The sequence below is a fragment of the Felis catus genome, chromosome A3 (assembly GCF_018350175.1).
Source record: "Felis catus isolate Fca126 chromosome A3, F.catus_Fca126_mat1.0, whole genome shotgun sequence".
Taxonomy (NCBI): Eukaryota; Metazoa; Chordata; class Mammalia; order Carnivora; family Felidae; genus Felis; species Felis catus.
In genome coordinates this window covers 104,872,913-104,885,958 of record NC_058370.1, presented here as the reverse complement: position 1 = coordinate 104,885,958, position 13,046 = coordinate 104,872,913, and the positions used below count along the sequence as shown (strand labels likewise).

At 52.3% G+C, this 13,046-nt stretch overlaps 1 protein-coding gene across 9 annotated transcripts in view; it reads left to right on the top strand.

The window, feature by feature from the left end:
* Positions 1-1,156: 1,156 nt before the first annotated feature.
* GPAT2 (glycerol-3-phosphate acyltransferase 2, mitochondrial) overlaps positions 1,157-13,046 on the top strand; it is a 52,147-nt gene continuing 40,257 nt past the window's right edge. For 5 of the 9 annotated variants that reach the window (XM_045054623.1, XM_045054622.1, XM_045054624.1 and 2 more), the window contains exons 1-2: positions 1,158-1,595; positions 4,549-4,728. The gene's annotated coding sequence lies outside the window, so the exon portion shown is untranslated. Of the gene's footprint in view, positions 1,596-4,548; positions 4,729-13,046 lie in introns of all 9 variants that reach the window. The other 4 variants (XM_045054627.1, XM_045054628.1, XM_045054626.1 and 1 more) reach the window with 3 other exon arrangements.

Sequence of the window (13,046 nt, the reverse complement as noted above, 5' to 3'; positions counted from 1 at the left end):
GCTGAGAGAGAGAGAATCCCAAGCAGGCTCCACACTGCCTGATGCAGGGCTTGATCCCACGAACTGTGACATCGTGACCTGAGCCAAAACCAAGTGTCAGACGCTCAACTGACTGAGTCACCCAGGCACTCCTACATCCAATTGATTTTTGACCACGGTACCAAGAGAACCCAGTAGGGGCAAGAATAGGTTTTCCACCAAACCAAACGGTGTTGGGACACTGGATGGCCGCAGGCAAAGAAAGAATTTTGATCCCTGTGTCACAGCATCTACAAAAATTAATTCAAAATGGAGCAAAGATTTAAATGGAAGAGCTCAACGACAAAACTCTTACAAGAAAACAGACATAATCTCACGGCATGGGACTGGGCAGTGGTTTCTTAGATGTGACACCGAGAGTACAAGCAACCGAAGAGAAAAAAAAAAATGGATAAACTGGACTTTTTCGAAAAAACAAAACAAAACAAAAAAACCCCGCGCTTCCAAGAGCACCATCAGGAAAGTGAAAAGATGCCCCGGGAACCCAGGGAGAGGTGGCCACCCAGGCGCCCCCCCCCCCCCCCCCGTGATAACGGCGGCCTCAGTGGGAAACCTGATTAGAGACCGGATGTACACAGTTCATTAGCTCCGCCCACAGCCAGGCTCAGACGCAGCGCAGGTAACTGTGCAGAGGGCGTTTCTCCCCAGGGTCCTCAGCGGCCGCGCTCTGCGGTGTGGGAAGTGACGTCCTCAACAACGTCCACACCTGCCAGGCGGCATCCTCCGGGTGTCAGGAGCACCTCCCCGCCCTTGGGATCTAGACGAGATGGCCAAGAACCCCAAACTCCGTGCTCCGGGGCGGGGGGGGGGGGGGGCCTGAAGCCCTCTAGGAGGAGGTCTGTTACCACCGGGGCTCTATTCTTCCCCGTTTGACCCCCACACTGGTGCCTGCTCCATACCACTGCTCCCCTCCTCGGGCCCCTCAGAAGCCCCCTCATATGAAGCATTGTGGGAAGAGAGCAGATGCCTCGGGGCAGCTGGTAGTTCTGAGGAGGGGGGTCTCACCATATCCCGCAAATCGAGTAGCTCTAAGGTGACATTTTAGACAGCTCCGAATCTGCCCATGGGACTCCTCACTTGGCCTCCCCCCCACCCCCCCACCCCCGCCATGGCAGCTCCTTCCTTCCTCCTCCCTCCTTCCTCACCTCCTCTTTGGAGACACGTGTCCCCTGCACCCTAAGCTTGCCTTCTTTCAAACATCAGCTCCTGCCTTGTCAGGAAGCAAAGACTTTTCCAAACGAGCACGTCCTCTCTCGTCTCATCATGCCAGCCAGTGGAGCGGGGACAGTCCTGTGGCTCGGGAACAATCCGACAGCACCTAGGATACGAAGTATGCGTAACTCTGTGGCGTCCCACAGGCAGCTCCCACGCAGGTCTACAGGAGCCTTCACGAGGATGGTTCTCGAAGTGTTGTTTATGGCAGGGTAGTGTAGGATTAAATCAGCGGTCCAGCGTCAGGAGGACAGATAGGTGTGAGCCACACGGCCGTCAGGAGCCACGAGCAAGGTGACACATCATCCCCGGGAGATCCTAAGAATATGGTGCTGAGTAAAGAGGTATGTGATGGGCAGGGGCTATACCGTGAAAACACTTCTGTGAACTGAGAGCACCGGCATCCATGAATCATACTAGATAGTTCTAAGGATACCTGGGTATTGAAGGACATCCATGGGAGGCTAGAGGGCGCAGGGGGGGGAGGAAGGACACTGAAATAAGGCTGCCCGGGGCACCTCACAGGGCCTGAGTGGAGGCCTGTGCCTTGGCTCACGCGCCTGGGAAGAAAGAGGCAAGAGTGGGGAAGGGCATCGTGGCTGGAGGGAGAGGGTGAGCCGCCCCAGGGGGTGTGAAGCAGTTGCGGGGGGTGGGGCTTGTGTGTGGGGGCCCAGGCAGGGCGGCAGCCCTGAGGGTCAGCATTTGATTGTGCAGCCCTGGGAGAGAGCAGGGACGGGAGGGCCAGGGAGGCATGGCCTTCCGCGTGCCTCTCTGCCGAGGTCGGAGTAGGAGGCTGAGCCAGCCAGAATTCTTGGGCCACCTCTGGCTGAGTGCAGAAGGCGGCTGTCCCCAGTGGAGGGGTGGGAGTCTTGGGCCCTGGAAACGAGCCAAGGGATGTGGATGCTCAGAAATGTGCGGACGTGAGCAGCTCTGCAGTTCCTGGCCTGTGGCTGGCCAGCCCTGAGCCAGGCCTGTATTCTGCCTCTCTGGTATCCACCACCCTGGAGGCCAATGGCTCCGCACCAGGCTTGAGCGGGAGGGACCCCTAGGGCAGAAGTTCACTGTGCGTTGACTCCAGGATGTGGAGGCCCTGCCAGGGCTGGGGGGAAGAGGCGGGAGGGGCGGGCTTCCTACTCGCGTAGACACAGCCCAGGAGCTGGCCCACGGGTGGGTAAGAAGGAGGGCAGTCGTGCACGGGGCTCTGAGAAGCTGGAGACGTGGGTCCCCACCTCTGCCTGTCCTTTACCAGTGGCGTGACCTTGGGCAGGCTGCTTCCCTCCTCTCCAGGGGTGTTGTGAGGTCAGGTACACTCCTGGAGGTGGAGGAACTTTGTAGCTGTCAGGTGCCGCTCGAGTGGGAGGTGGAGTGAAGGGCTGGCCTTGCAGCCCAATTCAGCGACTTCAGCGGGGCAAACGGAGTGTTCCCGGGGGGCACTGGGCTGCAGGCTGGGTCCTTCTCTTTTGCCTGCCCTCCCAAACTAGCACCTGTGCTGGGGCGTGTGCGAGCCTGGGACCGGATCCCTGCCCTGGCCAGGACACAGGGGTGGAGCCCGCAGAGGCTTCAGCTGGAAAGTACTATCCTCATGAAAAGGGTTATCACAATGGCAAGATGGGCCTGATATTTTTGAGAAGCAAATCATCTGCGAGAGAGCAGCCGGTCTCTTTACATACGGCGGGCGCCCCGTGGGAGTGCGGCTCACCGGAACTGCCTGCTTGTAGCCCTGAGTATGTCGTGGGAGCCACACTGGACAGCTGGCCAATGCTCTTTCCATGTGGCTCTGGCGGATGCACTCAGAGACCCGGAGACGCAGGCCAGGCCCATCTGCTTGAGTTACTCGCAAGCGCGCTAGGTCAGTGCCCCCTCCCCTGCAGCTAGACCCTTGCCAAGGTCATAGGTGCTCAGTAATAGTCCTGGCCAGCATTCCAGGTCTCAGAGCCCTGGGCAGCTGCCCAAGGCTGGAGGTTTCTGCCCTCGTGGTCCCCTCCCAGAAAGCATGCTTGTTTGGAACCCTGGTTATGAAGCAGCCCAGTTGGCAGTCCTGTGAGGGGTAGGTGATGCCAAGAGAGAGCATAGAGGCCCTCCCAGGTGCCCCCTCCCAAGGGTACTTTGGTGGGGGGTGGGTACACTCCGGTCTGACCTCACCTTTCCCATGCAGGGGTTGCATCCACGGCACTGTCACATGGCCATCTGGGCTCTGCTTACATCCTTCTGAGGACAAGGAGCTCACTGTTTTGTGGGCAGCTGGGCTGAGTATTTTCAGGCAGATAGGGAGGATGGAATACAATATCTTTAAGTGCTGGGCACCATGCAGGGCCCACGGAGGTGCCCAGGTAATTTGTGCCCTCCTTGCTGCCAACTGTTGGGTGGTCTTTGTTAGCAAGTCCTTCCTGGGGCACCTGGGGGGCTCTGTTGGTTGAATGTCGGGCTCTTGGTTTCAGCTCAGGTCATGATCTCATGGTGCATGGGTTCAAGCCCTGTGTCAGCACTGACAGCATGGAGCCTGCTCGGGATTCTCTCTCTTTCTCCTGCTCTCTCTCTGCCCCCCCCCCCCCCCCCCGCTCATGTGCATGCATTCTCTCTCTCTCAAGATAAATGGATAAACTTTGAAAAAAAGAAAAAGAAAGTGCTTCCTGTGGTGACCAGTCACTCCCAGCCATTGGAAACGTCCTTAGGCTGCCATCTGGAGTGGTGCAGAGCAAGTTTCGTCCTGTGTCCTTCAAAGTGTCTAAAGAAAAGCATCATGTCATCCCCCAACCTCTTCTCTCGTAGTCCTCTCACCCTTCCCAGACTTCACACATCCTGATGGAATCCTCAGAGTAAAGCAAATCACTATTGGCCATGGTCTACTGTGCCTCTCCCCACAGGAGAACGGGGCATCCGCGTCCAGCTGAACCAAGGAGGAGCCATGTTCCTTGTTTAGGCCGATGATCTGTGAGCAGAAATGTCACATGTCCCTTTCAGGCCAAAGCTGTAAGAGCCAGTCTGTGGTTTGCTCTGTCTCTTTTCCCTCTGTCACCAGATAGAATTTCCCAGATAAAGGCTACTTTGTTAGCTTGGGTTCCAGAGCTAAGATGACATGGGTCAGAGCCACCACAAACGTGGACCATGAGCGAGAAGCCATTGAGATTTGGGGATCTTTTGTTACTGCAGTGAAATGCAGCATATCCTGATCGATACACAGTCATTTGCTAATGTCTCTCCCAACAGGATCTCCAGCATCAAGGGGATGTGAGCAGTATGGATGCTCTCTATGAGCAGGGATTGTGGAACCATCTATTAATTCAACGTCTTTTACAGGAGCAGCACATGTGCTCGTAACAAACTTATGAGCTGAACGTGAATATGAATGTAAACAGCTGGCGAACCGAGACGTGCTCATTCCTCGCTCAAGCAAAGAAGCACCTCTAGCTGAAGAGACCATTGTCCTTCACTGGCATTCGATTCACCCTACTGCTTCTCGGCCATCTCCCTATCCTGGTGGGTTAATTTTTTTGAACATCTTACTATGAGATTTTCAAACCTGTAAAAACGTTGAATGAATCAGATGGTAAACACCTGTGTACTCACCACCTTGATTCTGTAATTTATATTTTAGTATCCTTTACCACATATCTACCCACCTGGATATCCATCGTACCTTTTGGTAACTTCCAAAGTAAGTTGCAGACATCAGTACTCTTCTCCTGCCGCTCCCCCCAATATTCCAGCGGGCGTACGTTGACTAGAGATCAATATCGATTTACGTGTTTTTGGTATATACAACGAAATGTACGAGTCCCAGGTTTTGACCGACGCGAACACCTGTGTAGCCCCAATCGCTCTCAAGATAGAGAACATTACCGTCACCCCAGAAAGCTCTTTCAAGCCTTTCCCTGGTAACGTCCATCTCAACCCTCTAGAGGCAAGCACTGTTTTGATGGGTTTTGCCTATTCTAGAAACTCAGATAAGTGGACTCTTACAGTGTCAGACTTTTTTTTGTTTATCAGCAACATGTTCTTGAGAGTCACTGACATTGCTGCGTGTGTCTGTGGCTTGTTCCTTTTTGTTGCGGGGTAGTGTTCTGTTGTATGACTATGCCACACTGTGTTTAGGTTCCATCCTACTGATGGACAGCTAGGCCATTTACAATCGTTGGCTGTTACGAACAAACCTGCTAAGAACGTTTGGGTTTGAGCCTTTGTGTGGACATATGTCTTCATTTCTCTTGGGTAAATATTTAATACTGGAATCGCTGGCTCATATGTAGATGTATATTTAATTTTATAAGACACTGACAGATTTTTTTCCCCCAAAGTGCCTGTATTCTCTTCACTCCCACCAGCAACGTCTAAGAGTACACCCACTGCTCCACAGTCCTGGGTTAATTCTGAATCTAGATCCTCATTCAACGAGCTCGCCATCTTTCTAGCCGGTGTGACCTCGGCGTTGGTTAATAGATATACCGTGGTCCATCCAACTCATTGTCAAGCTCTTGGGCTAGGATAGAGTCCCATGGCTAAGTGTCAGAGGCCCAGTCTGTGAATAATTAGTTGCTTCTTCATCTGTGTAAATGCACCACTGAGCTATAACCTGTGCCCATCGCCGCCGAGGGGACCGTGAGACAGTTTGTCAAATCGAGAAATGCTATGCTTCTAACATCTTCTTCCTAATGCCAGTCAGGTACCAAAGAGGGGAAGGGGTTTGGGTTGGCATGGCCAGCGGCGGGGCCCTGCATATCAGCGACTATTGCTTCCTTCCAGAAGAGCCTGCAGACGCCATTTCCCGGTGCTTGTGAATCAAGCCATTGAATAATTTGCGAATCTTGCTGGAGATAAAATTCAAGCTTAACCATATGCGGGTCTTTTAATCTCTTCTTTGAAAATGGGTGCAAAATCCCCCCATGACTTATCTGTTGGCACCCCTCGTGCCTCCCTGATTTTTCAGAGGTCATATAGTCAAGACAGTGAGTGCTTGGCCGTGTCTGCAGGTTTCTGTAGTTCCTACCTGGGGAGGGGAGGGAAAGGAAGGAGGCAGACAACGGACATGACTGAATACCTGTTTGTGAGCTAGGTGTATGTCGTACACGAGCCATCTCCTCTCAGGTGTCATCATTCTCCTTTCAGATGAGGAAACTGGGTCCCACGGAGGCTAAATAACTGCCCGAGGTCACAGGGGGGATAAACGGCAGAGCTGGTATCTGAACAAGATTTGCATGGGTTCAAAGCTTCCTCCTACAGACTCAGAAGAGCCCTTTGGTGGCCCTGAGCCTTGGTTGTGAACCTCAGACCTGTGTTATTTTTGGGGGGAGGCTGTTCCAATGGAGTCATAAGAAAGCTTTCCCACCACTGAGAGCAGTGTTTGGGCCAGCCCGCACTTGATGGAGGTCAGCAGAGGACACGGGCCTTGGAAGTGAGCCTTCTCTTCGTTCCTGGTACACCTGATGCAGTGCCCTGGCCTGTCCTCACTGGAGGCCAGATAGGTGGAAAGCAAATGGCCACGCTCAGTCAATAAGTGGGCGACCAGGATCTAAATCCGGGCCTCTCTACTCCAAAGAGTGGAGGGTGAACTCACCCTGCTCATGCCTTCTGCCCACGATGTGAGCCCATTAGAGTTATGGCAGGCCCGGGTGTCTGATACTGGGGTCCGCTGTGAGCCCAACGGGCTTGCCCAAAGGATCTATTTCAGCATGCTCCAGGGAAGGGGTGGGGATGATGACCTGGTCCTGGCAGATGAGATTATTCACCGGATTTCAAGGTTGTCAGTCACCGCCACCCTGCAAATCAGGGAGCATCTCGAGGCACCATTTACTTCTAAATTTGTGAGGGGGAGGTGGGATTTGGGAGGCCAGGGCTGAACCGTGACAATAATTAATGTTGGGAAAGCGACTGCGCATCCAGAAAGACAGCCTCTCAAGTGCCCCAGAGGGCAAGCAGCCCTTGAAGGTAGCAGGGCCAGGGGACTGGGACAGGGAGAAAGAATGTGTGCAGGCATTTCAGGTGTTTGCAGGGTTTGGCCAGATTGCCTATGAAGATGAAGGATTATGGCATTCTTGCCCAAAGCCTGGCATGCAGCAGGCACTACATAAGACACTTGAGGTCAAAATTGTACACGTCGTAAACAGAGCCATTTTCTGTGGGCTGTTAATATTTCTTGGAAGGAAAGGTATAGCAGAGGGACCCAGAGGGTTCCCTGGTCCAACAAGGATGCCTTTGTGATATTAGCTATTAGCTGAGCTACTGGCCCTGGGAAACTGGGTTTAGAGGGTTTCATTCAAGTGGCTAGGGATGAAAACGCAGGGCTGTTTGGAGTCTGGATGGAACCAGAGGACAAGTTGTGCATGTGTCTTGGAGCATGAGTAGGGCAAAAGTACAGAGGGTACAGGCAGCCCGTCCCTAGGGCTTTGGGGGTGGGGTGGGGTGTCCTATAGGCTCCTTCAGTCTGGAGGGCCCCCAAGCCTTGCTGGGGTTGCTCGAGCTTCCCTCCACTCTGAGAGAAGGAGTGGACACAGGGACTGAACAGGGCCAGGGAGACCTGAACCCTAGGGTCCAGCTCTGTGCGGTGCCTCATGGCCCACGTGAAGCGGGGTTGACAAGGAGCCTGATCACGTGAGCAGGAGCCCCATGGCAGAGTCGTGCGGGGAAGGGCACTGGGCTGGGGAGATGGGGTTCCAGTTAGGGCTTCATTATGTCTTCTGAGCGTTCACAGACCCTTCTAGTCCTTTGTACCCTCAGCTGTGAAACAGGGACGATGATGCCAATCCCTGACCTGACCAATTCACAGAGCTGATGGGAGGCTAAGAAGGAGATAATAGGCACAGCTCTGGTAGGATATGGAAGGTTGTGAAAGACCATTGTTCCTGCCATAGCAACAAGGATCAGGGAACTCAAAGGCAGATTGAAATAAATTATCCAAACTGAAGAGCACAGCAGACAAAAATTTTTAAATGTTTCCTTTTAAGCCATAGGATAGCTGTGGACACACACACACACACACACACACAGTCCAAGTGAACTAAATTACAGAGAGGGCAAAGCCTTTCAGGAGAGAAGAGATTGGCAGTTGCTTTCATACTGCCTGGGGGGGGGGGGGGCGGGTTGCCTAAACTGGGTAATGGAGGAGCAGGCCTGACAGGTGGAGGGACTTTCCTGGGAAAGGAGACAATGTCCAAACTTTCAACAACCAGGTGAACTTGTCTGGTATATTAGAGTCTAGAGGAGCCCCCAAAGATAGAGCTGTCCTCTGCCAGCTGGCCTGCTAGTTTTTCTCCAGGGAGCTTTGGCTGAATAAGCATCAGCCAGGGCCAGGTCTGGAAAGTATGAGATACATGATAGATTAGATAGATAAGCAGATAGAAACATAGATAGAGGGGCACCTTGGTGGCCCAGTCGGTTAAGCAGTCGACTCTTGATTTCAGCTCAGGTTGTGATCTCTTGGTTCGTGAGTTTGAGCCCCATGTTGGGCTCTGTGCTGAGAACATGGAGCCTGCTTGTTCTCTCTCTCTCTCTGTCCCACCCCTGCTCGTGCTCTCTCTCTCAAAATAAATAAATAAACATTAAAAAAAAAAAGAAACATAGGTACACACACACACACACACACACACACACACACAGATATCTCACGGTGCTTAGATCCAAAGCCCTGATGGAGGGGGATGGGACCTGAACTCACCCTTGAAATATTAAAACCTCAGTGAACTGAAACTAACCCAGCTGCCATCTTGCTCTACTCTTGATAAAGACCAATGAGATAAACCCCTCAGGCTAGCAATCTGACAGGAAATCCGAAGAGAACATCAATGAAAACAAGAGTGGGTTCTTTGAAAAGATCAATAAAATTGATAAACCTTTAGCCAATCAAACTAAGAGAAAAAGAAAGAGGACACAAATTACTAATATCAGAAATGGAGGGTTCATCACTCCAGCTCCTTTATTAAAATGATAATAAGGGAGGGGCGCCTGGGTGACGCAGTCAGTTAAGCGTCCGACTTCAGCCAGGTCACGATCTCGCGGTCCGTGAGTTCGAGCCCCGCGTCAGGCTCTGGGCTGATGGCTCGGAGCCTGGAGCCTGTTTCCGATTCTGTGTCTCCCTCTCTCTCTGCCCCTCCCCCGTTCATGCTCTGTCTCTCTCTGTCCCAAAAATAAATTAAAAAAAAACGTTGAAAGAAAAAAAAAATGATAATAAGGGAATATTATGCGCTGATCTATGCCCACAAACTTGATAATCTACGCGAAACGGACCAATTCCTTGAAAGATACAATCTGCCAACTCATGCACGGTGAAATAGACAATCTGAATAGGCCTATATCTATTAAAGAAATTGAGTCAATAACTAATAACCTTCTAAAACAGAAAGCACCAGGCCCAGATGGCTTCACTGGTGAATTCTACCCAGCATTTAAGGAAGAATTTATACTAATTTTCTACAATTGCTTGCGGAGGATAGAAGCAGAGGGAATACTTCCTGACTCATTTTGTGAAGCCAACATCACCCTAACACCAAAATCAGAAAAAGACATTACAAGAAAAGAAAACTATGGACCAATATCTTTCACGAACATAGATGCAAATAAAAGCTTGGAGAATCATTGCTAGGAGACTTATACTACAAGAAATATGAAAGGAAGTTCTTCGGGCCAAGGGAAAGAAGCCCAGACTACCAGAAAGAAATGGAGACTCTAGAAATTGTAAACATGTGGACAAATATAACAGATCAGTTCCCCCCCCCGCCCCGCCCCGTTTTTAAAAAGGCTTTTGGCCATTTAAAGCAAAAATAATAAGAATGCCGAAGTAAAATATACAGTAACACAAGCACAAAGGACTGAGAGGGTAAATAAATTACACCATTGCAAGACTCATTTATTATCCTGATGTAAGTGATGGCTGCCGGAGTGTCCCCATTTCAGAGATTCATTGAGCTGTATACTTAAGATTTGCACACTACATTGCATGTTAATTATACTGTACCACAATAAAGTACTGTTAGCATGAAAAGAGAAATAATGGATATATGGAGCTCTGTAAGCTGTGGAAAACTCACAAATAGAACAGATGTTTATGTTTGTCAGGGAGGGAGTCAGGTCCCGCTCCCCGGAAGAGGCTGTTACAGGCTGAAGGTAGAGATGGGCTGAGAGGTTCAGTCTGCTTCCTGACGCAGGAATTTCCCTCTGTGATTGACTCCTGCTGGAGCCCATCTTCCTGCCTTCATGGGAGCCCCAACAGGACTTGGCCCATGAGATGAAAGGTCCTGAAGTCTGCCTTCCTGTTCTGGGACCTGGGGTGGGGTTGTGGGGTGGGGGTGGGGAAGCTGGGGAGCTGGAAGACTGCTCACACCCTTTCTGGGACCCTCTCCCTGTGGTGGGGAAAACTAGAATGTCAGCCTGGAGGGGACTTCTGATTCAGTCAATTCACTGCTGCTGTTTTGCAGAGATAGGACGTGGGGCTTAGAGAGAATAAATCTGAGAAATTGGACTTGAAAGCAGACCTCCTCTTTGCACTAGAACAGCTGCCTGGGGCCCATTTAAGCTTGTCTTCCCTGAACAAAGCCAGAGAATCCAGTTATCCCTTTCTCTGCCCTTTAAAAAAAAAAAAAAAATTCCCCTTCCACCAATGCCCATGCTTTGTTAGCTCTGGGGAAAGCAGCTGATAAAACTAGTTCATACTAAGGTGTGAGTGACTGATACCCATTTAAAGCCTTCCTAAAAAGGGCATGCAGATTAACCACCTCCAAGAAACTGTCTTAATGATGTGATCCCATCCAGTATGGCAGGTTGAGGAGAAATATTTGGGGTCAGGGGCAGGTAAAGGAGGTGAGAAAAGAGTTGTCAGTCTGCGGGCAGCATGGTGTAGGAGAGACGGCAAGGTTCTGTCTCCAAGTCACTGGCTCATCTCGGGCACATTCTATGACCTCCCTGGGCCTGTTTCTTCCTCTGTAAAATGAAGGCTGGACGCGAGAACAGCTCAGAAGTCCTTCACCTCTGACATCCTGGCCCTTTTCACTTACATCCTTCTAGCACTCACTTTACAAGAGTGGTTTTGCTACTATCTTTGGCTCTTATCACTTTGGAAGGAGATTAGAGCCTTGGGTGTGGGGGGTCTCCAGAAGGAAGGTCACTCAGTGGGATGGACCCTGAGTTTCCCCCTTCCCCCAGGCTGCCTCTTGAAAGGGGCTGGAGGGGCCTTCTTTGCACACCAGAACCCCGACTGTTTCCCTGGCCTGCCCAGGGCAGCAGTGCTGTCCCTGGATGGGAGTGGGGGTGGGGAGACAGCCCCACTCAGGGGCCCCAGAGGGAAGTAGGGGACCACCGCCAGAGGGGCTGTTCTCTCTCAGCTTCTCCCCAACGTGGGGCCTCACAGCCACCTCCAACGTCTTCACCGATTCCCAAATTCCCCTCACCTGCAGCACCTCTGGGCCTTTGCCCAGGAGCCCCCTCCACCTCGGCTCACGCTGCTTCTATCACTGAGGTGGCTCCCCGTGGCTCCCCATGGCAGGGTGCGGTTCACCATCGAGGATGGACGGCCATTTCCAGCTTCACTGGGGGGTTCCCTTGCTCCCGGCAAACCCCCCCCCCCCCACCGTGGGGAGGACCATGTCTCATCCCTCTTGTCCACCCACTCCCCAGTGCACAGTGTCTGCTTCCAGTCAGGGTCCAGGTCATGCGTTCTGATCACCTCAGTGGGATGGCCCAGCACAGTGTCGCTGAGTCCCCTTGGGAGACTGAGGAAGGGACAGGCTGAGAAGCCACAGAGGCAGAAGATTCTGGTTTCAAATCCCAGCTCGTAACATAGGAGCAGGTGAACTGGGACACTTGGCCTCATGCCTCTGAGCCTCACCATAAAATGGGGGACTAGCGGGGGGCCTTTGCAGACCACGCCGAGTGAAAGTAAGCGAGACAGTGTATATGGAGCAAAGTGCTCGGTTAATGACTGTTCTCATCCTTACCGTTTATACTCCTGTTACCATGTGGCAGACCCCGGCCGGGCCACTCAGCATCCTGTTTCTTTGCTTTCAGGATTCAAAACTGTTTATTTCCAAAATAAAGACAGCAAAGCCCGTCAAATGGCAGTAGTTATGTGATAATAAAAGGAGACTTCATGGGACTAAGACTAAGGGAATGAGGCATGACACTGACAGCCGCCAGTGCAGACTGACAAAGAATCATCGATGCCACTCCCCAAGGGATCAGGGGGAGGGGATGGGAGGGTGGGGGGAGAGCCCGGAGGACATGCGTTCCTGGGCCCCTCCCCTTAGGCTGCAGATTCTACTCCAGGAAATGGGATTCCAGCCAAAAGGCTCAAGAGCAGACCCCTGGGGCCACCGGATCTTTGGCCTCCTACAGTGGTCTCGGGGAGCCTGAGGCCTGTTGGCAGGACTTGCTGTCTGATCAGAGAAGCAACGAACCCGTGCCAGGACTGGACCTTGGAGCACATTCGCACTAGGCTTGGCGGATCCTGGGCCGCGTGTAACCACTCCTGGGCCCATCACGCACCTGTTCCTGCTGAACCTGCAAGAGCCTTGGGGTTTCTCCTAAATCCGCGCCCCAGACTGCCAGGCCCGGCGAGTGGACAACTGAAGAGCCGCGGCCAGATCCGGAGTGGCCCCGAGCCCTTGCATGACTGGATCCATTTTCTCAGCTCCGTTGTCCACAGGGGAAAGCAGTGACTTGGGCCTGGCCGAGGGACCTGGACAGTTCCTTAACATCATCGTTCAGAGCCCTGTTTCCTCTTGCTCAGGCGAGGAGGTTGCGTTGAGCCCTCAGGCCTCCAAAAGCCCACATAAGTCCTTGTCAGTGCTGCCTGGAGCTCCTGCCTGGTTTTG